The sequence below is a fragment of the Numida meleagris genome, chromosome 2, assembly GCF_002078875.1.
Source record: "Numida meleagris isolate 19003 breed g44 Domestic line chromosome 2, NumMel1.0, whole genome shotgun sequence".
NCBI lineage: Eukaryota > Metazoa > Chordata > Aves > Galliformes > Numididae > Numida > Numida meleagris.
Genome location: NC_034410.1, coordinates 1,983,529 through 2,006,780, shown reverse-complemented (window position 1 = coordinate 2,006,780; position 23,252 = coordinate 1,983,529). Strand labels below are relative to the sequence as shown.

At 40.5% G+C, this 23,252-nt stretch overlaps 1 long non-coding RNA gene across 1 annotated transcript; it reads right to left on the bottom strand.

Moving 5' to 3' along the window:
* On the bottom strand, positions 6,231-22,231 carry LOC110394017. The gene is made up of 3 exons (XR_002435319.1): positions 22,108-22,231; positions 14,197-15,106; positions 6,231-10,668 (listed from the first exon to the last, which is right to left on the bottom strand). It is a non-coding gene; the product is annotated as an uncharacterized LOC110394017 (long non-coding RNA).

Sequence of the window (23,252 nt, the reverse complement as noted above, 5' to 3'; positions counted from 1 at the left end):
TAATAATAATAAACAAAATGCATACAAGTCCAAGGTTTCTCGTCCATGCTGTCCTTTTTAAACAGTGGTGTTTACATGCAGGAATGCCCAAATGAGAGGGAACTAAGATCGCTGATGAGCTCTGACAAGGAGACTCTCATGAACTAATCGAGAGCTTGAACTCTGGCACATAAAGTAATACACTGCCAAATTTGTGTGATCCTTGTTATTGAACTCATACCACATGTAATCCAGACAAAGAGAAATATGAGATCAGAGCAGTTGTCTGCTACACCCCAGTGAACAGGAGTGGGGTGGCTTCAAATCCTATAAATGGTTTTCTTAAACACTTCAAGCCTGACAGAGCTAGCCTTCAGGCAGTGCTAAAAAGTGAAGATTACATGCACACACACATATAGGAGATTTATTTTTATTTTCAGGGATAAAGACTAAGTCATTCAACCCTCTATCCAGTGTCTGTGGTTGGAGAAGGAAGAGCCAAAAAGCACAGGAAAGCAGATTTATCCTGTGTTACTGAAGGTGAGTTGGACTGTTTGGAGAAAATTTAGTCCCCTATTAGCATAAGGGATGGCTGCTGGTATGTTACCTCCCTGTGTGTTGGTCTGACTGTTGTCCAAAGCTAATGCTAATGGGAAAACTGAAGGAAAGGTATTTCAGCCCCATGATACTCATTGTCTCAGCTTGCACTAACTACAGCAGGTAGATGTGGAAACTCTGGACAATGGGTCTACCTCCCATCTAGTTCCTCTGCTTCTGCATACAGCTCCTCACAGACCATTTTCTAACACACTCATCAGTACACTTGAAGTGGTCCGTAATGGTGAGACATTCTTCTGACAGCAGGTAGAGTACGCTGAAGTTCATCACTTAGAAGGCCGAGGAACTTGGAACAAGACCCCTGGCCTGGTTCCGCTGAGCCATAGTTCTCTGTTTGGGAATTGTTTTAATTTTATTAAAGAAAAAAAAAAAGCAAAAATCTCAAATTTAAAAGACTTTTGGCTTTTGAGAACCACAATTTGTTGCTGAAAGTAGAAAAAAACTGTTTCTAGTTAAAAGTGGGTATGTTCTCATGAAAGTATCTCTCAAAAGCCATCCATTTGACTTTAATTTTTAACTGAAGAAAAAAAAAAACAAGTTAAGAAACTCTGTGTACTTGGTCATGTGAGAATCGGTGACTGTGTTGAGCTTGAATTCAGTGTTGTAAGAAGTCAGAGTTGAGTGAATCAACTCCAACCAGATGTACATCAGCACTGTAACTGGTTTCTGTCCATGGCTTGTGTGACACCTCAGGAAACCATATGAGAAAACTTGAAGCATGGAATGATCACAGTCCATGGGCTTCTAACAAGAAATAGCTTTCCACAAGGACAGAGTAGTTGGGGGGGAATCCTAAAAAGCACTCAATTTACTATGAAACTGGCTGAAATCCATTTGGACCAGAAATTCCAAGGTACATGAGCAACAGCTTCATGGAGGGCTGTTCAAATACCTGTTATTCAAGGATAGTCTGGAAATGGGAAAGGGGAGAGTGATCAAAAACAAACTTACAGAGCCAAACAATACTTATCCAGAGAAACAGGGAAAGGAAAAGTAATATTGCTAGCCAGAGAATTAGTACGTCTTGAATGATGAAACAGAAGTTGTTTTGTTTCCTATAGCAGAAGGTCCCATTGTTGGAGTCTTTGTTGTCTAAAAAAACATGAGTTCAGATTAAAAGAAATATCCTGAAATTATGGATTTTGTATTATAGAATCATAGAATCATAGTATGGTTTGGGTTGGAAAGGAATTTTAACATCATCTAGTTCCAACTCCCCTGCTGTAGGCAGGGACACCTCCCTCTAGACCAGGTTGCTCACAGCCCCATCCAGCCTGGCCTTGAATGCTTCCAAGGAGACGGCATCCACAACCTCGCTGGGCAACCTGCTCCAGTGTCTCACCACCCTCACAGTAAATAATTTCTTCCTAATATCTGGTCTTATCTTCTGTCTCTTTTGATTTCTTGATGTCCAAGATGGGACTTCACACTTTGTCTTGTTTAAGGCATTGTTATCTTCTCTTTCCTGACTGTATTTTTTTTTTTACCATGCGTGTAAGAATCTTAAAGACCCCTTGCTTTCTATCAAATTTGATGGTAGTTGACTACAGGGTTCAAAAAGTATTGCAAGAGAAAGTACACAAGCATTGCAGACTGCATAAGTATGATTTTGACATGATACAAACATTATTAATGCCAGGAAATTCATAGTAAAATAGCATGCCCCCTGTACCACAGCCCTATAGTAGCAACTCTATGTCATCTACCAGCACTCTTTAATTTTACAGGGAATTATGATTCCCGATCTCATTTGGCCATCTGGCAATAGCTGTAAGAAAACCAAGCTGCACAAATCTATGGGATTTGAATAGTTTGTAACTTCCCCAGTAAATTCCTTCCAGAAATTTTTGGCAGATAAATCCAGGTATGTTTCTACCAGGCAACGGCAGAACTTTTCAGGCTGAGCGAGCTGAGAGTTGGCATCGGTACAATTGCTTTAGCTCAAAGTTCATCCAATGCTAACCTGCCTTGAACTGTGTGGTGTGGTTACAGAGGCAACTCCTGCAGCCCTCCCACCACCAAAAACTTGCCACATAAACTTTGTACATAGATACGTAAACCTATGCCAGAATAAGGTTTTAGCATAGGAACTGTTTTCACAGGCTTCTTTTTCCTAATACAGCTTGTTTGGTGTAGGAATTGACAGCTGATCATGATTTTTTTTCACCAGAACCCCTTGTATAGATGTAACTTCATCTACTTAGACCCTAACAGGTCTGGCTGGATCCTGGTGCTGAGAAACCTCACTGGCTCCAAGCCTACTACATCTGTACATGCAGTTCTCTACAGCAAAGATGTAAGATATGGTTCCAACTGCAGGATTACTCTGTTATAATGTCCTCTGCTTCTTAGCACATTAATAAGAATTTCATTGGGCCTTTCTGGTGTAATAGTCATGCACTAAGCGATGCAAGGATAAAAAGGTAATTTTCTTTATCTTGGAACTACCATAAAAAGAAAAATGAGTTTTTCTTATGCTGATGGAAGTGTAGTTATGGAGAACAGAGTGAAATCCAGAGTACTCTTGTGAGTTGCTACCTTATGGAGTACAAAACCTGACTCCTTGTTCCCTCTAAATACTTGGTACTTCCTGGAGGGGCCAAAGCTCCCTGTCTCCCTTGCTGATATTTTGAGAGCAGATGGGATTCATAGAGGCTGCTACCATGGATCAGCTTGAAAGTACACCCAAGCATCCCCCAAAGCTCACACAAAGGTTTGTGTAATGCTTTTAGAAGATCCATGAAACAGTTCCTATTTGGTCACTTTGACTCAAGAGCATTCACATAGTCATTCACGTAGACCATCCAGCAAATCTTCAAGCCAATCTTTGATTCCATCCCTAAATAACTGTGTGGATACCACTGTTGTTTCCCAGTGTTCTCATTTTTTGCATATGTCTTTGTATTTATAACCTGACTAGAGCATCCAAAGCTCCACAGAAAAGCTGGTAACTAGTTCTGGATTGAAACAGAATTGATCCATATACTGGTATCCTCTTGTAGTTCATTTGCTTGTTGATTTATTTTTATCCAATGTTACTTCCTTGCACAGGCTATAGTTGTAGTTGTATTAGCGCAGTTCCTGGTTGAATTAAAACTCAAGAAGATGAATTTCTGCAGATGTTACCTTTTTGTGTTCACAAGTCATAAGATGTTTCTCCTTCTGGCCTTCTCATTTTAGAAACTGTAAGCAAGCTCCCAGTGGTAATGCAGTACAGAAACAATGAAGGGAAAAGATAGTGAAGTGCTCTGTGATAGTGGTCTACTTTTCTGTTTTACTTATCCTTCAAGGTTTTCATGTGGAGTTAACATCCTCCATCTTTTTGTGAACTTAAGCCTCCTTTTGATGCTTTTGATTTAAATTTGTTAACAATTCCAGATGATAACCCATCATGAATTTTCAAGCCATGGGTTGAAAAATCCTAACATCTGAGAGCTTAAAACACCCTTCTTGAGTTTTGTCCAAAGCATTTTGACCTCAGTCAGTAGAGTCATTGACTCAGTGTGGGCTTTGGATAAGATATTGAAAGGTCTGCAGCATTTTACCAACTGCTGCTTTTTACTCTCCTCCATGCTCCAGGTCTCCCTTCTCACTCTTATGTTTGTTGTTCCTTCTTTCCACCCCAGCAGATGTTTTCCAGGCAACAGAGCAGGATTTTGCTTCACTTGGAGCCAGAGCCAAGCTCTGAAGGTCTTGCACTGATTAATACCAATGGGAGTGGCACCTCTGAACAATCAGAAGCAGAGAGCAAGGGAAGGGCCCTTCCTGCCCCTGCACTTGCTCCTTGCTAGGTTACCAAAAGCCATAAATAACAAAGCAGAAAATTAAGCTCAGACAAACTACAGAAGCAGGAAGCGAGAGGATGCCTCAGTTTTGTTCACATTGGGTTTCAGACTATCCCAATGAGGTTTCCTGGGAATGAAGTTTAGGATGCGTATTTTTTCTGTCTGAGCTTTTAAAGGTGGGCATCTCATCTGAGTTCCCCATTGCTCACTCTGTCTGGTTATTAATATCCTGGTCAGAGCCTGGTTTTTAGTGATGTCTTTCTTTCAGATACTAATGCTCTGATCCTGAAAATGATCTCTTTTCCTGAAATGAAAGTTCTAGGCTCCAGCAGAGCAAGGCCTCTTCCACTTGGGATCATTAAATATACTGTAAAAGAACAAAAATGTATATTCCAATAGAAACATATGTACTTATTACTGAAGCTATTTCAGTATGTTTCGTCAGCAGTGCTGGATCATGATCAGCATGTTGTCCACCAGGACATCCAGATCCTTCTCTGCAGAGCTCAGCTCCTGCAGCTCAGCCTTGTACTCTGTATTGGTGCATGTGTTTATTCCTCCCCTGGTGTAGGACTCTGCACTTGACCTTGTTGAACCTCATCAGGTTTGTCTCCACCCAAGTCTCAGCCTGTCCAGGTCTTCGTGAATGGCACCACATTCTTCTGATGTATCAGCCACTCCTCCCAGCTTTGTAACATCAGCAAACTTGCTGAGGGTGGACTCTATCCCTTCACCCAGGTCACTGATGAAGATGTTGAATGAGACCAGACCCAGCACTGACCCCTGGAGAACACCACTAGTTACAGACCTCTAACTAGACTACGCTGCTGATGACAACCCTCTGAGCTCTGCCAGTCAGCCAGCTCTCAATCCAGCTCACTGTCCACTCATCTGTCCCACACCTCCTAAGTTTGTCTATGAGGATGTTGTGGAAGATGGTGTCAAAAACCTTGATGAAGTCTAGGTATGTGACAACCTCTGCTCTCCCTCCATCTGCCCAGTTGGTTATGACATCATAGAAGGTTACCAGGTCAAGCATCATTTTCTCCTGGTGAATCCATGTTGCCTACTACCGATAACCTTCTTTTCTTGCACTTGCCTGGAGATGGCATCCAGAATAAGCTGCTTTATCACCTTCCAAGAGATGAAGGTAAGGCTGACCAACCTGTAGTTTCTCTCCTCCTTCTTGCCTTTTTTCAGGACTAGAGTAACATTGATTTTCCTGCAGTCCTCAGGCACTACTCCTGGTCTCCATGATCTTTCAAAGATCATAGAGAGCAGCTTGGCAATCAATTCTGCCAGGTCCCTGAGCACCTGTGGGTGCATCCTGTTCAGAGTGAATCCCATCAGGACTCGTGGATTTGTGTGCACTGAGTTTGCCTAGATGATCTCTGACTAGATCATCCTCAACCAAAGGAAAATCTTCCTTTCCCCAAACTCTCTCTCTTATCTCCAAGATCTGGGATTCTTGAGGGACAGTCTTAGAAGTAAACTGAAGCCAAGAAGGTGTTCAGTAACTCCGCCTTCTCAGTGTCCCATTATAAGGCTTAAACTCCTTTTCAGGTTTAAATTCTACATCCAGTCACTGTTTGTATCTTAGTGATGCTGAGAAGAAGCTGGAATGTAATTTTATGATAAAAAACTCCATTTTGTTCATTTAAAATAGAAGTTAGAAATTCCTTTTAAAATGTCTGAAAAAGCAGACATTGAGTTGAATTGTATTGCAATAAACTTGAAAAACTTTGTCAACCAATTTTTTTAATGTTTATTTTGTCAGAAATACTTGTTTGACTAAAAATGATTTTCTGTTTCTGGTAATATATTTATTTTTTATTTATTTTCCTTTTCAAAAGAGAAAAAAATAGTCAGTTTGATATGTTTTCCAAAGAATTATTCTGCAGCAGCATTTTTCTATTTTAATTTGAAATATTGCAATGTTACAATCCTTAATATCTGCTTCCCCATAAATGGTCTTTAATATTACATCTCAACCAATGACCAGGTCAAGAGTATAATTTGAAAAAAGCAAGGCAGATTTAAAATGGTATCACTAGAGTTTTGCTGGACCTCAGTTTAGCACTTGAAAAATAACTCGTTGATGCTTAAAATTAAAATAATCATTTTCCTTTACATGCTATACCTTTGAAATCCTCACTTTTCCTCTCCTGCTGAGAATTAGTTTTGAATAAAATAAGTAACTGTGAAATGTGGATTTTTGGTTCAGTGATTTATTTTCTTGGACTTGGAAACTTTACAGAAAAAGAAAATTATAACATTTGCCACTGTTTAATTTCTTCCTTCTTCTGCCTTCAGCGGGTTTAAAGAGTAGTAAATAGATAGATAGGTAGATAGACAGATGATAGATAGAAACATAGATAGATAAAACCAACAAAATGTGACAGGAAAACACTTTTTTTTTTTTTGTATTATTCAAAAGCTGAGACATTTTAAATATAATTCCCCATTAAATGAAATGTTTTGTTTGGGTGAAGGTTCTCCCAGAACGTATTGCTGTGGGGCAGAATGGAGGAGTATAAACCACCTTCTCCTAAGATCTTGAGGATCTTTCTGTGATTTAACTAGACTTTAAATCAAACCCCTTAGATTTCATCCAAAGCCTATTGGAATCAGAAGAAAGAATCCTATTGACTTTGATGGGCACTGGGTCACGTCTTATACAAATGGCTGAAAAACTCTTCCAGATGAGAATTTCATCTCAGCACTGCCTAAGTATCCAAACTGGGAAAAGCTATGATTTTTTGGAACGTTGCTTTAGGGAAATCAAATAAGAAAAGAAATTACCGAGCTTCAATCAAAATTAAAATTGCCCTTTAGAAAACAAAAAAATAGACCTCACCATCTGGGACTCTCTCATTTTACACAATATTTTTATTAAAAGCAGCCGGTTGTTTCCTCTGCATCTGAGTAGTTTAAGCAAGAAGAAGATGTTTATTTAACATTCATAATTTGTTTAGAGCTAGCAAAAGAAATACCTTGTTGTGCATGAGTTATTAGCTCATTGCAGAATTGCTATGTTTAAATAAGCCTTTGACGTTGATTCATCTAAGTATGTGTCTCATAAATGAGAATCATATGCATGGTGAAACCAGACCTTGGCATTTCATCAGGGCATGATTTGAGAACACAGGCTTAAACTCTCCATATTATTAAAAGGAAGACAAAGAGAGATTTTGTACTATTTTTAAAGAAACTCTTTGCTTGGGGGTCATATATTATTGTCATAAAGGAGTTATGGATTCACTGCTCTTTGCATCAGTTGGTTGCGTTAACTGTTTTTAACTACTTGACTTGAAGAACTAGTTCAGGAAATTAGTCTTCTAATACAGAGTATGAAGCGTGTAGAAATGAGTGTGTGAACTGGCTAAAGTTGCCTAGTGTCACTTCTAACTTCTATGTAAGAGCAGGACAAATTGTTTGGCTTTCTATCCAAACAGCTACAGGCACCAGGCTTCAGCTGTGAGCAAGTTTTGGCAAATTCCCAGCTTCGTACCTGCTTGCTTATGTTCTCAGTGAAAGTGATTGACACTTCCATGGCTCATTTTGCTCAATGGGGCTTCCAAAGCATTTTATACATCCACGAGCCAGGTGCACCACTGGGCCACATCACCCTTACATTAATCTGGAAAAGAAAAGCAGCCATAATTCCTGAACAGCCAAGCACTCCACCCAGGTGAAACACTCAGCTGGAGTGACTATAGTTAATGAGCACAGAGTGAGGAATATGATCCTTGATACAGATATCTGTAATCAGCAGCTAGATGTGCAGAACTCTCTGGGGTGGAATAACATTCATATAGGTTTCATCTCCTGCTTCTCTTCCCCATGCAGAGCTTTGTGTGTTGTTTTTCTCTGTCCATTGTGATTTGCAATTAATTTGGATCAGCCCTGAGCTTTTAAGAAGTTCTTTTCTAGACTTGATTCCTGAGAGAAAACAGTCAATTCTGGTCTCAGTTACACTAGCACAAAATTCCAATGTCATGTATGTTAGGAGCATAAGTGTTATTATATTAAACTTTACCCTGAACACACAGGGAATCATTTGGTGACACAGTTACTCATTCTTAACTCCATTGCTCAACTTTAGAGTGAACATATCCTGAAGAAGATGAATTCTTCTCTATCCTCTCTTACACCCTTCTACAGTGTCTCTTTGTAATTAGGGCAATAAATAGCTCATCAAACCGATTTAGGTAAATAAATAAACAAATTATAGAATAAACCTGTCTCCAACTCGTATGGTTGAGTGACAATGATTTTTCCCAAAATATGGTGGAAACATTTTTATCCATGTTTTCCTTCATATTTAGGCCTCAGGTATTTTGAAATGACACAAGAACTGTACTTATTGTACCTTTTAACCCCAACCCAGCAAAGAGGTGAAATAACAACATCAACATGATGTCATTTTCTGAATAGTGGCCTCAGAAATTTGATAAGTACTCTCACCATGTACCTCTCCAGCATGTCCGTGTCTTCAGCACTGTAACAGAGGAGATATTTCTACCACTCTCTTCCCAATCTCTCAATGAATTCTTTACTTTTATTATTCCTTTGATGAAAAGTCATTCGTTTAATGTTTTTTCCTTGTGCAGTAATTGGAAGAAAAAGCAAACCTCTCTCTGTACCCCAGATCTCTTTTTCTCCTGAGAATTTGAATCTAAACTTTCCAGGCTGTTGAAACACAGTTACTTTAAATTAGTGTCACAACATAGAGAAACTGGTTTGGCTTAAAGCCTAGACTCGTAAGCTGTTATTCATTTCATCTATCTGTATGCATTTTTAGTGCCTCTCAGTCACTGCAAGATCTCTATACAAAACAACATGCAGCATAGGTTTCTTCAGTCTGTAGTACACAGATCTTCATAAGATATAGGAGTCTCCACCTCATTACAGCTAATGAAGATCCATATCTCTAATCAGCGACCCACAGACAAGTATCCAATGTTATTGGAAAACTTTTTCAGAGTTGAAATCTGGATGACATTTAGAGGCTTTTCCAGAATTGTATGGTTCCCTGGCAGGTCCTGTGACATATCTGTTAACTCTGTGAACAAGTCCCAGATACCATAGGGCATCTCCAATCCAATGGCATTTCTGTGGGAGGCTCAGTCAATCACTCATTAATGTAAGCAGTAGAGTAGGAAAGTCATTCATCTGATCAGGTGGTGATGAGAAGAATCAATCCCTGAAATATATTAACTTTACTGACCATCAGTGTGATTCTCCACAACTACATGAAGGCTCTCTTCAACTACCTGAAGGGAAGCTGTGGTGAGGTGGGAGTCAGCCTCTTCTCCCATGTAACGGTGAAGTCGCCGTTCCTGGAGGTGTTCAAGAAACGTTTAGGTGTTGTACTGAGGGAAATAGTTTAGTGGGAAATATTGGTGGTAGGTGGGTGGTTGGACTGGATGACCTTGGAGGTCTTTTCCAACCTTGGTGATTCTATGATTCTATGACATTATAACTCAGTTGGCCAAATGTAGATATCTTGTACCATCTGAGACAGCTGCTGGCACCCAGTGTCTCACCCTTGGTCCCTGCAGACAGCAGTGGACATGCGGCCAACTTGCTCACTTCCAGGAACTGAAGCTGTGAGTGTGTTTCAGTTCAGCCATCACTGATGGATGCGAAGTTACAAAATGCTCTGCACTTTCAGAAAATCGAGCTGTAAATATACAACTTTGATAAAGATCTGTCTTACCCAGAGAAAATAAACGCTTATGCTTCAGTCTGAAGGAGTTCCTGAAAAGTCGTGGTAGTTCCACTGGGTTCAAGGGGACTGTTCCCAGTATGCGGCATTCCTCTGGATTAGTGAGCGTCAGTGCATGCCAGCACACAGGGTTTTCAGACTTCTCCATTTGAATGAGAACAGCAAATCGCAGTTCTGTTATTTTAGGCACATTTCAAAAGCACCCATGGAAGTGCTGCCCATTATTCAGTTCAGGTGTGAATTACCTTGCCTTTCAGCACTTAACTTCTAACTATCCAGTCTAAATTGGAATTAGGGACTCCCATTGTGACAAAGAAGAGACACAAGTGTACAGTTTTCAGACCTAAGTAATGAACTGACCCCTGGAGGTGACTGGAGACTTCCTCTTGGAGATGTTTTCTCTTCTAGGCAGCTGAAGTGAGGTGAGAAGCATTTCACTCTCCAGTTACTGGATATAAGTTACTGGATATAAGTTTACTGGCGCCTTGTCTGTGGTAGTGGGAGTCTGCTGGCTTCCAATGGAGTCCCACCCTTTCAGTCTGGGATAGTTTCATCCTCATTAATTTTAAGGAAAGAAAAAGAAATGTTACTTCTATTTTTATTTTGTTCTTAATTTTCCATCACTCATTTCTCTGAATTTTCCCACTCTATCAACAAAATCTCTGATATAATAAGCAAACAGCAGGCAGAAATACAGATTTATGGCAGTAGCTTACACTTGGCAAAAGCCCATTTCCTTGAATGTTCTCGAAAGCTGCATGATTCCTACACTCCTCCAGCCTCAATGTACATAACAAATCCTTCTGTTTGTATTTTTGTCACTTTCGAGCTGAAAGACGATAACTAACAACAAATGGTGGTTTGTTTTCTGCCATAGTTACATTACTTATGTCCTGCCTGTGTCTGTAATTTTCACTCCCTCCCTTCTTGCTTCAAGAAAAGACTCTGATGGCCATTAATTTGATGATGTATCTGGAAGAAACTTGCCAACACTTGTCTCCCAATAGATTGTAATAGACTGGAACGGGCTTGAATCGTTTCCAGATAAATGGGGTTGTGGGCTTTCATAGTCATTCTTATATCATCAGAATATCTACATTTTACATCCATATGGAAAAAAAAAAGATGAAAAAATAAAAAGAGGAAGGAAGGAAGGAAAAAATACAAGAATAAACAGTCACCATTTTCACAAACAATCCAAAAATTCTAAAGGCTCTAGGGGAGATCAGGAAGGCTTAGGTAGGGATATCTTTTTTAAAATTCCCTTTGTTGAGTCCAGTTTTAATGTACTGGCATTTGATATGTCCCACTGGGATCGATGGGTGCCACTGAAGGCAGAAATTAAGAAGGTGCAAAATGTAGCAATGGGAAGAAAAAGTAGAACACAGGGAAGCTGAGTGGATCATTAGACACTCAAATGCACGGGAACACCTAAGTAGATCTTCCCTATTTTGTTCATGTTGTACATATTCTTTTAATTAAAAATAACATCATGCTACCTGCAGCACCAGCTACAGCACGTTTCATCAGTCATTGGGATTACCTAGGCTTTTTTTAAAGAAAACAACAAAATGTCATACCAAATGCATGGGATTCAGCTTTTTTGATCAAAATATATACATAATGGCTTCAGGAACACAGTTGGACATGAGAAAAAACTTCTTTGAGGGTGGGCAGAGCACTGAAGCAGGCTGCCCAGAGAGGTGGTGGAGCCTCCTTCTCTGGAGATATTAAAAATCCACTTGGATACTTTCCTTTGTGACCTATTGTAGGGAATTGCTTTATCAGAGAGTTGGACTAGATGATCTCCAGAGGTCTCTGCCAAGCCCCACAATTCTGTGGATCTCTCATTTGGTGAATGTTGCAGGATAGATGCACCTAGCTCAGCAAAATTGTCCTGGTCCTGGTCCTGTAAACCAGAGTGTCCTACATACTAAACTACCATTCTGCCTCTAATGTGTAAGGAATTAATAAAACTCCATATGCATCTGCTTCTTTTCACTCAGTAAGGAGGAATTTCAGACATTTGAGCTAACTGTGGCATTTTTTGTTAGATTAATTGCTAGAGGTTGAAAAACAAATCACCTTTGTGGCACAGAAGTCTTCCCTCTAGGCTTAATGATGTTTTTTCTTGTTATAAACAGGTATTTTTCAGACTGTCTGCATGAATGCCGTTAGAATCAGAATAAGGCCCCATATCATGACTCTTTCAGGTCCTTTCAGGTCCATGAAGACTTTCAGGAAGGTCTTCATGGCCTTCACTGTCATCTGTTGTTTGATGGTTCAGCTTCCTGGAATAAGGTGTTTATGTTTTTTCTCTTATTCATTCCCAGTACAAAGGGTTTTAGCAGTGTTAGTTACACATGGACACTGCTTCGGAGCTTATTGTTATAAATGGGAAAACTGTGCATGGGATTTTCAAAAGAGCTTGATAGCATTTAGCAGCTGGGTTCAATTGCAGAAGAATAACTTCGAGTATGGGATTAATCTCAACTAATTTTCAGTCATGGGAGAGAAATAGGCTATTTGAGCATTACAACATTTCAGAAACATTTTAAATCTCACGTATCTTTTCTTCCACTTGGCCTTACTTTAAAGACCAATGTTGATGGTCAACCTCCTGGATTCTGATTGAAAGAGCAAACAAACAACAAACCACCCTCAAAAATTCATCTGCCAGTTTAGCTGTGTACTTCTTGATTCTCGGGAAAGTCTCTTAGCTTCTTCGGAAATTCTCTTCCCCTATGCCCAATGAGGAGATTATCATCTCTTTTCATCTAGGAGCACTGTATGATCAAATGAATTGTGCCCGGGGAGTGAGGCAATAAATAAGAAAAGCTGCAACATGCCCTGGTGAGTCAAGTGCCAGCAGTAAAGAAATTAAGCTGGGTTGGTTTATGTAACTTGGTAGACTACATACTCAGGGTTCATAACTGATGTACAGAAATGCAAGACATGCAAACACAAAGGTAATATATATATATATTTTTTTTAAAGAAGTGGCACTTCCAGAGATTAGCTTCAGGAAGAGTTTCCCCCAGTATCAGTGGAGGAGAAACTTTTGGGATATTAAGGCAACACTTATCAGTTTATAAAGGAGCTAATAATATACCACTGTCTGCAATGGTGTCAAGGCTACAATCATTTGTTCCTTTAAAAGACAAAATGCCTCAGGAGCTATAAAGGGAAGTGTTTATAATAAGAAGGAGGAGGAGTGGGTGGAGTTCTTTCTATAGGATATGATTATGAGTATCATTAACAGGATTTGTCAGATTGCTAACGGAACATTATGATTTCATTTCCTACAATGAGTGTTATTGTCTCCAAGTATAAACATGCAAAAAAACACTTAAAGCTTGACAATTTTCTCCAAAATCCATTGAAATATTTCTGTAAACTTAACAGGTTTAATTTCAGCCCTTTATTCAGTTTTCTTCTTGAAGAAATATACTCTAGGTAGGAAACAGAGAATATTAGAATCATAGAATCACAGAATCATTAAGGTTGGAAAAGACCTCTAAGATCACCAAGTCCAACCCCAACCCATCCCACCATGCCCGCTGACCACGTCCCTCAGTGCCACATCTCCATGTTTCCTGAGCACCTCCAGGGACAGTGACCCCACCACCTCCCTGGGCAGCCTGTGCCAGTGCATCACCACTCTTTCTGAGAATAATTTTTTCCTAATATTGATATTGATCCTGATGCCTCACTAGCAAGCACAAATTGAAATACAGGCACCACTAGAGAAGGGAAATTAAAAAAAGCATGAATCATCACAGAAAGACGTTATTAAGGCTGCTATCTAAATCTTGTACACTGTTACTTAAATATAAAGCAACCAATATGATTAAAGGAATGGAGCATTTCCTCTTATATGAGGAAAGTATGAGAGAGCTGGGTCTGTTCATCCTGAAAAGGATAATGCTCAGGAGGACCTTACCAATGTGTTTAAATTAACTGACGGAGGGAGTAAAGATGGAGCTGGGATCTTCTCACTGGTGCCAAATAACAGGATGAGAGGTGAGGGCACAAGTTAAAATATAGGGAATTCCATTTGAACAGAGCGAAACACATTCTTACTCAGAGAGTGGTTGGACACAGGTTGCTCCAGAGAGAGTTTGCATCATTGGAGATATTCAAAACCCAACTTGGACTTTGACCTGAGGTGCTGTAACAGTGGAAGAGGCAACAGAGCAACTTCTGCTTATGATATTCTTAGTGAGTTCTTGGACAACAAGATTCACTAGGCAGTATTTGGCAAAAAGCACTAATGATAGTTGTATTGATTGCTTAGGTACTGTCCTGGAAGAGACACTTCTGTTCTGACCTGGATTTAACTGCTCTTATTCATGACTTCTCTTCAAGTTGTTGTGTGCTTAATACAACAAACAAATCACATGCTTTAAATGCTATTTTTGTAGATTTTATAACAAACATCAATAATCCTTTTTTTTTTGTTGTTTTAAGGAAAGCTTTTTTTTTTTAAATTATCATAACACTTTTTATAGCATACTGTGTTCTTTTGGATGGCCTGTTCTGCATGTGGAGATATATATTGTTTGCGAGAGCAGTATGGTATATATACAATTGCATACAATTTCAAAGCAATGTCTGCTGGATTTTAGCCATCACGTAGCTAAATCCCTTTTGGAAATATATCTCTCAAGCCCACCCAAGAAGCCTGAGGTTTTGGTGTAGGTCATGTGGACCACTGTCAATCTAACAAGAGATAACTCGAACAGCAAGAGGGCTCTTCCCACCTGAATCAGTTCTTGCCTTGTAATTAGAATCTGCTTAGAAGATGAAGTACATGGTGTGGTGGTACTGCTGGTAAGGTCCCAGCAGGTCAAGGCAGATGGTACAGCAGTCTTATTCCCAATGGCATTTTCAGGAAGGTTTTATGCTCTGGTGATATAGGTCTTGCTGTGGGTACAGGATCTGGAAGGGGTGGTCATTTGGTTTCAACTCCTACTTGTCTCTGCTGATTTTCCTGGGAGGGTAAGGAGGAGGAGAGGACAGGGGTGAGGTGAGGGTGCAGAGGTAACCATCTCCTGCTGCATAAATTTCACCAGGACCCAAGGCCTTCCTGTAACAGATGCAGTAATAACGTGGTTATGTCATGCTGTTAGCTTCAAGAATAGGCTGCATGGCTATACAGAGGCTGAAAAATTAAACAGATCATTTTGCCATGTTCTTCTGACCTCTGTGCCATGACATTTCTATCCTCACCCTTGCTACGCACATCAGCAGGCTGTATTTTGTTTTCGTTTATACCACCAAGGCACTATGTCCTCAGGGAGGTCCAGTAAACATGATGTTTTGGAGCAGCATGGACAAAATCCATGTTAATCTCCACAGTTCACATGGGGGAAAACAAAACTGAGAATAGAAACACAGAATAACAGAAGGGTTGGCAGCAGCTGAGCTGCTTTGTTTCTCTTATGGTCTCAGCCTGATATTTGAGGGAGACTTTCGACCTCTCTAAAGGGATGTGCTGGAAGTCACCAAGGGTAATGTCATGCTTTTGGGCTTGATGGGAGTGCAGAAAGTGATCCAGCCCGTGTTGTGTGGTTCAAGAGGACTGGGACGATCTGCTCTGAGGAGCCTGGCTGTAAGCAGCCCATGGGCAGAAAGATTCAGTGCAGCCATTTAGAAACCATAATGAGAGGCCTGAATGAAAACCATGGTGTGTCCTGCAAGCTGACATCGGCACCCTTGCTGTACAGCTCTGGCCTGGCTCTCCCTGAACCCAAAGCTCTTTAAAGGTTGAATTCTTCTAATTTGATTTTTTTTTTTTTAAATGAGGGAGAATTAGTCTATCTATTTCAAGGCACGAGGCTCATTTGTGGGAAAAAAGAAACAACTCTGGAGGACTATCTTCAAGACCAGCTTTTGTGATATGGTTACACCATGTTCTTAGGCAAATCCTCAAGGACCAACTTTTCTAAAAGCATGGATCTAGATGCCCTCTCTTAAGTGGAGAGCCATTAAAATGGCTGAGATCTGGTCAGTTTTGTACAAAAGCAGAGAAACATAACATGCTGTCCAGTTTAAAAGTCATCTTACTGGGATCCTCATCCTTAACTTCTCTCACATGCAAAAGCTTCACGGAACTTTTGAGTTTGAATACAGCAGAAAATCCAGGATGTAGTTCATGTAGTTCAGGCTGAAGTGAAGGACAGCTTATAAAACACCTCTGTAGCCCATCACATCTCAAAATGTATTTGGAAAGGAAATTATTGGAAGCTTTTTTCTCCACCATCAATGCAGTGAGCTAAGTGCATTCAGGGAAAATAATTTGCTAGGGAAGAGCCAGGAAGGAGTCCGAGGGCTGTGGCGGGGTTAACACTTGCATGTTAATGAGTAGGGACTATTCCCATGGCATGTGCAATACTTTGGGCCAGTGCAACAGGTTCACACACTTGTTATGACAGATGCTTCGCTAAAGAGCCAGTGCTGGTAGAAATTACATCAGCCTCCCAACCACACCCACCGTCGGAGGAACAGAAAGTGAGATAAAACTTGCTGCACATAGTTCCTTAGAAAACAGACCCATCTGCCAGGCCCCTTTCTTGGGGTTTCTGATGCTGTTATCTTGGACGCTCTCCTTCCTGGCTGGATAGAGGCAGGAAGCGTTTAGTAAGTGGGTAATAATAGTTTCATGTTAATAGGAAATAACAGGCTTGGAAGTGGCCATATGTCTGAGAACTGAAAAGGACCCCACAGCTTTCTGAGCATGTGTGGGAATCCCACAGGCCTTTGAAGCTCGTCCAAAACACACAGCCCATGTAATTCTTATATAATTGCCAGTGTCAATAGTCAGCGGGTATCATTTTGTCATATATTGTTTTAATCTGAGAGCAATGGTGTTTGACAGAAAAGCACTGTGCTAAGTGGCAGATGGAGAAGGGAGGGAACAGAGCATTGCACTCATCGCTGGAGGATACTTTCTTTGTCTTCTGTGGGCCAGAGAAGACAGCAATCTGATTAAGAGGAAGGAGAGGGGGAAGAGGAGATGCATGGCACAGAGTCAAACAGTAACAAAGCAATCCTGTGGCTTTTTTTTTGGTTAAATGTGCTGTCTGCAGAGCTCATCCTGCTCCCTCACTGATGAAGCACCGAGGTGGCAGTGGAGCCAGAGGGGAAGGATCTCTTGGCATGCACAGGAGACAATGTCTCTTTGTCTCTGTGCTTCGGAGAATGTCCCTCTGAGCTGCCAAGATGGCCAGTTTTAAGCCTGCTATTTCCTATTAGCATGACATTATTAGTACTCCTGTCCTAGTGATTGCCATGGAAGGTCAGCAGGACTCCAGGTAGCCTTGGAGAAAGAATTTCAGAAGAGTTGTAAGAACAGCAGAGCAGGCAGCACAGAGGAAAGAGAGTTAAATGTTGTCCTTCAAGGATCTAAGCACCTATTTTCCCATAGGAGTACATATTTCAGCAATGAACTGACTCCTAGACCATGACATGTGGGACCCTTCTTACATTTCAAAGGGCAAGTCTTCCTTTCCTATTCCAAACAGAACAAAAGCTGAAGCATTCCTCAAGAAAGTGGAAAGTCTATGGGCTTGGAGTACTACTTCATAAGATGCTTCTGTAACAGAAGGTCACTGTGGTTGGCAAGGTGGTCGGCCTTTCTAGTTGAACATACTGAATTTTACACTGCTCTTTTCAAATTCATGTGTTTTTTTTCCAAGGTGTAGAAATTTAAGAAAGTCGATGCATTTCTGCATCCTTTGTGCAGAAATTACACTACTAATATTACAGATGTGGGTTTCATGTTCCCCCCCACCTGGCAAAGGAGGGAGGAATGCCTCCATGCTCATGTTGTCTGTTACCCTGAACACAGTGCTGATAACAGCAGCAGTGTTAGGTGTGCAAGGAGGCATGTCAGCAGCTTCTCCCTGGAAGCCTTTTTTGCAGCAATCAATCTGTTACAACAACACAATGGATCAGAACCTATGGATGAGATAAGAGACCATCCCCCCTGCAGATTTCACAGGAACTTTTGGATGGGAAAGACACTGAACTAAGTGTTGCTGCCAGGATATGGGCTGTGGTACATACATCCCATACTAGAAATGTAAATGTCTCGTGGATCTTTCTGCATGGAAAATAGCAGTAAGGGGATTTGAACAGCCTCCAAATATAGGTACAATCTAAAGTGAATTTTGTTGAATTAAACATTTAGGAGTTTAAATCTCTCTGACTTTAAACCATTTGCCTTCATTTCCCAGCTACTCCCTGAGGGACCTGGCATACTTAATCCACACTCTGATTTTTTGTCATTTTTTAAACACATCATAGAAAAACTGTTTAATAAGTGCAAGTTAGCATTTCTGGCTCAGAGTCCTCATCTGATCATATTTGTATCCTTATGTTGGGGCTTTAAGCCTAACTGTAATGGGTAGGCCATATAAACTGAAGACTTCCTTCCACTGAAATAAAAGATAAGTTCCTAATGGGAATCTTTTATACTCTTGGCAGGTTTGGATATTATTCATCCCAAAATATCGCTGTTGCAATTTTAATTCTGGTTTGGGAGCCATTTTTCTTGGTCATCTGCCATCTTCCAATCAAATTCTCTTGGATATCTCTCAGATTTCCATTACAGTACACTTCACATCTCTCATGTTCTTTATTATCTTGATTTGCACAGCAGGGTAGCACTTTCATCATTCTTCGGGAGAAAGAAGGCATAGAGAGCTTGTATAACTTGGCCATGGTGACCCAGAAACACCCTTGCAGAGCAAGGTGTTGATCTTATGCCTTTGAAGCCCCGGACTAGCAATCAGATCGTTAAACCAACTGCAGAACCCTTTTCTTGTACTTTTATACTCAATGCACAGACACAAAACCAGAAAAAGCAATTTTCAGAGACTTTCGTGGGACCTCATGCTACAAGAAAAATCCTAATAACAATGATCATCTGATTCCTTTGCGTGAGCCTCAAGCAAAAACTCCTTTTCAAGCAGGAAAAGAATTCTGCCAGCAGTTCCATGGGGAACAATGTCCTGAGCTCAGATTTGATTCTACGTTAAAGAGTGTGCACACTACTGTCTGATTTAGGGGATGGTGTTTCTTACTTGCTTCCCCAAATCCTGAAGCCAAATTGCTAGTTGTGCTGATATTCCAGACACTATGATTAAATAAGTGGTACCGTCTTTATTTTATCAGGTCTCCAGAAACTACAGTTACATACTCAAAAGAGCTCAGATTTAACTGGATTCTCCAGATGATGTGGTTAAATAATTGTTGATATCCTCATAGGTAGCTCCTCCAGACGATATGATTAAATAATTGCTAGTGTCTTTTTTGCTAACTTCTCCGGATTCTGTGGTTAAGCTACTGCCAGCATTTTGCTTATTGAATCTGCATTAGTTTTATCAACGTAATTATAAAATTCCTGTCCCTCTTGGAAAGTGTTATAACAAGTCTCCAAAGTGAATCCTGTGGGCCTGATCATCTCATTAAATCACTGTGAATTTGATGGGTCTTACAAAGGATACACAAGCAAGTTAGACACATGCATGAACTTGGCTGCTCTGTGCTGTATTTCTATTTGCAGCCTTAACCCCCTATAAAACGAAGTTGCTTACAATTCGGTGATAGCCTGTGTAGTGCTGGCCATATTTGGCTCATGGTTAAACCATATAAATGTTTGTGGTGCAGAGGATGTCCTGTGAGATCACACCCCATTTACTTCAGGATAGGATTCTTTAGATCGCATCATGTTTAATGTGTTTTGTGAAAGGAACATGAAAAACCTCCATGAAGATTGTTTCAGTTTGTACCAATATAAGTGACTGGCCTCACAACACTTGATCACTCTTTGACTTGGACAAAAGAAGACAGGGTGAAGTACAAGGGGAAAGTATGTTCTCTTCTACCTCCCATCGCCTGAGTGTGTTGCTGCTAGACACCTTCCAAATGGGTCCTGAATGAGACTGCTGCTGGTTGGCTTTGACTGCATTCCAACACCTTACAAATCCCTACAGTTAATTCCTTTTACTAAGGAATGCTGGTGGCACCTGCAAGTCTTTTCTTGCTTTTTCTAGTATTGAAAACTCTCCTTCTCAGATGAGGGGACCTCAAGTGTAGGAAAACCTCTATTTCTTTCTTCTGAGGCATGGACAAATGGAATTCTCACTGAGAGGCTGATGAGCATTTATTGTAAACAACAGCAGTCAGATCCTGTAAATGTGTAGACTGTATTTGAACATAACTTTGAAGAGCTGAATTGAATGTGTCAGATGTCTTTATACATTTTTTTTTTCCTCAGGTATTATTCCATTATAGGGTTGATTCACACAGTCATGACAACTTCTACTTAAGAGTTTTTCATGGGATCTGGCTCGCCCATTTCGGAGTTGTCTCCTCTGTCCTGAGCACTGCAATATGCTGGCCTATCCACCAGATATTAACTACGACATCTTCTTTGACCTGCATTGTGTGGTAAAGTAAATTCATGACAGATTTGATTGTAAGATCCTGCAGAAATATGTGGCGTGGTTTGGAGCAGCATGGAGAGGGAAGATACTGAAAGACCTAGCAATGATTTTCTATGACCAGTGAAAGTGGCTTTAGCAAGCCTGGTTACCAACAACTGCATCTATTGACACCAAAGAGCCAAACACCTTTCAGGCAACAGGGAGATCACCCAGAGGGTGAAGTTCAAAGGGCTGCAGATCAGTTCAGGTGCAGGTCCAGTACCCTGTATGAGTTGTGGCTACTAGACTTGAGCTTGATAGGACTTGACACTCATAGCATTTTGATAAGGGAATCAATCATGGGCAGTAGTGATCCTTTCTAATGTCGTTATTACTACATGTTATGGCCCAACTAGAAAATGTAAATTGTGCTGTAAAGAGTGGAAAGATATAGATCATCTACAAAATTCAAGGCAAACATGAAATCTGGCTGCAGAAGCCTGAAAAACTGTACCTATGTGGAGGGCAAGAGATAGTTGGAATACACAAATGAGAAAAGCTCTCCTGAAGTCAGTCTTAAACCACGCAGTCTAAGAACTGATATCATCTGCTTTGCATTCAAGTCTCAGTGCTAGCATGCATCTCACGGATGAAGACAGGAACATTTAGTGTCTATATCCAGATGTTTAACTGGGGGATTTAGAAGATTTAGGACCTGATTCTGTTGATTTAACATAAGCATCTAAAGCCATCTGAAACATGACATTTATACAGGAGACCGATGCTCTTCTGGATCAGGATATTATGGTGAAGCCAAAGCTGTTACAGCATTAAATGTTTATTTCAAAGGCTCCTAGAAGGGCAACTAGAAGAAGGATACTCAAGGGCAGGGCAAAGGGCTGTGTGTGGAGAGCTGAGTCATGGCCCTAATTAAAGGAATCTCAGGTTCACATGACTTCCTCCAAAAGTAGGTATCTCTTAAATATTCCCAGAGATTACCATGGTGTGAACAGAGGGAGCAGAATACCTTTCCTGTGCCGTATTGAAATCACTGGTCTAAAGTTCCTTCAGAGGTGTCACAGTAACAGCCCAACAGCTACACAGGATGTTTTAACCCTTTGGGACAGAGCAAAATGTGCTGTAATGGTAGTGATTGCCAGGAATTTCACATGACCGTATTACCAGGAAGGGTCTATACATATAGGAAATCTCTGAAGAAGTTAACGAATAAAGCCCTCTATGGATAATAAATCGCTGTTCCTGGGCCTAAAACAAGAATTAAATCCCAGGAGTAAATCCATTACATTCCTTAATTTGGTAAAACATGGTCAAGACATTACTCTATTCTGCAGCAAGGGCCTGTCTGAAAGCCCAGAGAAGCCACTGGAGATGGATTTTATATCACCTAACCTCAGGTGTCTGCATTTCAGACTTCAATGGAACAGATTTCCTCAGACTCCCCTTTAGCATTAACAGAAATTGTCACCTTTAGGAAGCAATTCAATGTCATTTACAATGCAATTAACTGTTCCCACAGTCCAGTAACTCAATCTCCACTGACCATAAGACAATATTCTTTCAGGAAGAGGAACTTCAGCATAATCAACATCATCATCATCGTCGTCGTCGTCGTCGTCATCATAGATTGATTTAACACCATTACACCTTGCACTGAATTCCAACTACTGAAAAATAAGGACCACATAGTATTTAAGCCCATTAGGGATGGGAAAAAGATGAGACTCTAGCTTCTTTTAACCAGATTGCAGTGTCGGTATGCAATTCATTTTTTTCTGTACTAGTTATGTGCAATGGGTAATGCTTACAGGATCAAAGAATTGTTCTGAGGTGCAATTAACATTTATTTGTAAAATGTCTTAAGCTCCCTAAACAGAAGACAGTGTGTAAATTTTTGCTTTTGTCTTGCTTACATTAATGTGTCTGTAGTTACCAAGAACTCTGTTATTCATGCAAGTTGTTCCTATTTATCAGCTCTCTTCTGTGTCTGCTTCATTCAGCCAAGCTGTTTGGCTGTCCAAAAATATAAATAAATTAGAATAAAATGATCATAGGGGAGACTTCTATGTTACAGGTGTGTGAAATGAGATGAAATGGGTTTGACACAATCATTTTCCCTCCAAAACTCCAAAGGGAAGATCAAGGACCTCCAGTCACTGTCCATCATTCATCCCTGCTGCATCAGTTGTTAACATAGGGATATTGAATTTCTTTGCACAAACTCTGACTGCACAGCAAGCAATATGCACCCAAGAGGTGTCTGAATTTCTGTAACCAGGATTATCCTGAAGTGGGGGAGAAAGAGGGAAAGCTGCAAAGACAAATGCAGTTCTAATGCTTTTCCTTGTGAGTAGGCAGATGCCAAGAGGAAAGAGTCCTATGTGGTTTGAAGTCTATCAACTCCTTTTTTGGCTGGTTTCTCAGCCTTCATGCCCTCTTCCCATAAGGTGACTCGTAGGCATCAGAGATCACATCATTACCCATAGGTGCTGAGGTGGCTTGGATTGCTATTGTCCTCCAGCAAACAGCTGTCCAGTGTCTCCTCCACTTCAGCTTTGCACTTTTATCCCCAAACCAGAAAGTGAACAAGCTGCTTTTCCCAATTTTCAGGCGGTTGTTCACCTGAGTTTGGCACTCCCTTGAGCAACTCACTGCAGCTCCAGTAAAAACTCTTCTTATCTTTCTAAT